Source organism: Bemisia tabaci, chromosome 7, assembly GCF_918797505.1.
Source record: "Bemisia tabaci chromosome 7, PGI_BMITA_v3".
Lineage (NCBI taxonomy): Eukaryota > Metazoa > Arthropoda > Insecta > Hemiptera > Aleyrodidae > Bemisia > Bemisia tabaci.
This window is the reverse complement of record NC_092799.1, coordinates 2343401-2346770: the sequence shown is the minus strand read 5'-3', so window position 1 is coordinate 2346770 and position 3370 is coordinate 2343401.

Below are 3370 nucleotides of genomic sequence, written 5' to 3'. Positions count from 1 at the left end.
CATTGTGAATTTTTATCCTTCCAACCAGTTGCAAAGTGTAAAAATTTAAGAATCTAATTTTTCAATCGTCACAGTTTATAAAAAAAGGTTGCTGTGGCAAGAAAAATTACTATTACGTAAAAAGTAGCACTGCTCCCACAAAGATCTCTATTAAGGTCCTAAAAGGCTTTTTTCTATAAATGACTGGATTTTGCAATGAGGAACAATTAAGTATATCTGGCTCACTATCAGAACACTGATCTGCATAGGGAAGCCAAATGGCTTATATGTTGATTTTAAAATGGGCCAGAACTGGTAGTTCCCTATCCCAAAATGTAGTTCATATTCTACTTTGTGCCCCACATGAAAATTAGAAATTAAGTTACTGATGTCAGTGCGCAACTGAGTATTTTGAAACACCGCAATTCAGATACGTGGTTTCGCACTTCAGTCGGTGCGATACGGACATCCATCAAGTTTAAAAAAATGCATCCAGTCCCCGTCACCGCCGACCAACGCGTTTGTCGCTCGAATCAACTACAGGCATTATGCGTAGGAGGTCAAAACGCCTTCAATTTTTTGGACGCAATACGGACATCCGTCGAGGTTGTATAGTTGTATCAAGGCGCCGTAGCAAACGCGTCCCATTGTTTATCGTTACAGACGAATATAAGTTGAGAGAGGCCAGTCATAATGCCTTCAATTTTATACGTACATATTTTTGGGCAAAATGAGAGACGACGTTTCTGCTTTTGCGACGTTGCAGACTACCTTAGAAATTTTATTCTTCTTTCGCGAAGCTGGTCAACATAAAACTTAAATTCTCCACGATTTTTCGTATTCGATAGCAGATGATTTGGTTCAAAATTATATGAGCTTTGGAAGCAGACAGAGATGCAAAAGCCGTACAAGTGTTGTACCTCAAAATGTTGGTCATGAAAATGGGTTTGGAGAAGAGGTCGCGAAGTTGGTCTTTGATTCCAGGCTCGGCAAGTCTGAGAGGACCATTATGACAACATCTGTTAAAATGGCCGTTCACCTCCTCTTTTTTGAAATGCAAGGCATCACAATACTGGCACTTCACATTTAAAAGTCCGAAATTATTTTCTGGAATAATTTAATTTTTCCAGATTATAAATTTAAATTGTTATTAAATGATGATAAATTCAAAATTCCAATTTCAATTTCCAAAATTTCAGAGCATGTTATATCTTCTTTCAAAATTTATTGTCAATTCAAGTTGCTATTCAATCATAATAAATAACTTGAACGTGGTTGTTCTATGATTTCTTACGAGCAGTTCCCTTTCAAAGTTTAGCGGCCGCGTAGCGGGCTCAGGCCCCTAGTGCATTAAAAAAATGATAAAATCGACAGAAAAATGAGTTGAGGGGAGAGGGTGATGCAGCTAGAAAAATGAGCTGGGGGGGGGGGGGGAGGTAGAATAAATGCTGGCAAAAAAATTGGAACTAACCTAGCAATGTAGAATGATTTATTAAAAAGAAGAAAGAAAAAAAAATTGAAATAAAACATCAGCTGTCCAACTTCAACCAGTAGATTGTTGTTATTTCACCCAATAAAAAAAAAAAAAATTAAAAAAAAAAAAAAAAAAAAAAAAAAAAAAATGTAGCATACGAAGGTTACCAAGGTAACCAAGGAATGGAACTTTCATAAAAACAGATCAGTGGAGAACAGCGTAAGTAGGGAACTCGCGTTAATTACCGTTTATAAGTAAACGGTAAGTGCGATTTAACCAAAAATCTATACAGTTCTTTATGAGACCAAAATGGACAACATTACAAAATTTGAGTAGGCTAACGTAAATCTAACGATACTTATCGTGAACGAAAGAATTGACGACATAGGTCGGGTAACTATTATAGGTGGGGTGGGATGGGATGGGATACCATTTGTTCATCCGATTTGACAGATTATATATCGAGTAAGGACACCCAGGACCATCCTTAGGAATTTTTCGAGAAAATCCAAGAGGGAAATTTCATGCAATGTTGCGAATCCATCATGCATACGAGTCGAGTCGCGTAAATTCGGAGCAGGCTCTGAGGTTTTCACAATTTCATTTGTTCATCCCATGTGACAAATTGGCTATTGAGTATGGATACCCAGCAGCATCCTCGGAAAATTTCGAGAAAATCCAAGGGGAAAATCTCTGGCAATGTTGTTGAATTGTTCCATCATCCATGATTCGCGAGTCGCGTAAATTCAGGGAAGGGCTCTGAGGTTTTCAAAGTTTCATTTGTGCATCCCCTTTGACGCATAAGATATTGAGCATGCACACTCCGTATCATTCTTAGAAAATTTCGAGAAAATCCATGGGGAAAACCTCAAGGAATGTTGTTGAATTTCTCCATCATCCATAATTCGCGAGTCGCGTAAATTCAGGGCAGGCTCTGAGGTTTTCAAATTTTCATTTGTGCATCCCCTTTGACACATGAGATATTGAGCATGCACACCCAGAATCATCCTTGGAAAATTTCGAGAAAATCCATGGGAAAAGCTCTAGCAATGTTGTTGAATTGCTCCATCAACCATAATTCGCGAGTCGCGTAAATTCAGGGCAGGCTCTGAGGTTTTCAAATTTTCGTTTGTTCATCCCCTTTCACACATGAGATATTGAGTATGCACACCCAGAATCATCCTTGGAAAATTTCGAGATTTTCCAAGTAGAAAATCTAAGGGAATGTTGCCGCATCCATCAACCATAAGAGTCGAGGCGCGTAAATTCGGAGCATGCTCTGTCGTTTCATCAATTTCATTTGTTCATCCGATTTGACGGATTATATTTATTGAGGATGGACATCCAAGACCATCCTTTGAAAATTTCGAGAAAATCCAAAGGGGAAATTGCATGCAATGTTGTAGAATTGCTCCTTCATCCAAAATTCGCGAGTCGCGTAAATTCAGGGCAGGCTCGGAGGTTATCGAATTTTCATTTGTCCATCCCCTTTGACACATAAGATATTGAGTATGCACACTCAGAATCATCCTTAGAAAATTTCGAGAAAGTCCGAGGTGGAAATTTTCCGCAATGTTGCCGAATTGCTGCATCACCCATAATTCGCGAGTCGCGTAGATTCGGAGCAGTAGGTACTGTCGTTTCATTAATTTCATTTGTTCATCCAATTTGGAAGATTTTTTTATTGAGTATGGACACCCAGAATCATCATCAGAAAATTTCGAGAAAAACAAAGGGGGGTATCACGAGCAATGTTGCCGTATCCATTATGATACACGATGGTTCTTGAATTTGTCGCCAAAATTTTTTTTTTGTCTTCACTTAAGCTAAATCTTTCTTGATACATAAATGAAAATATTGAATTAAGCAGGTATGTAGTTTGTAAGAAGCAGATAATGATCAGAATTCTATATTCAA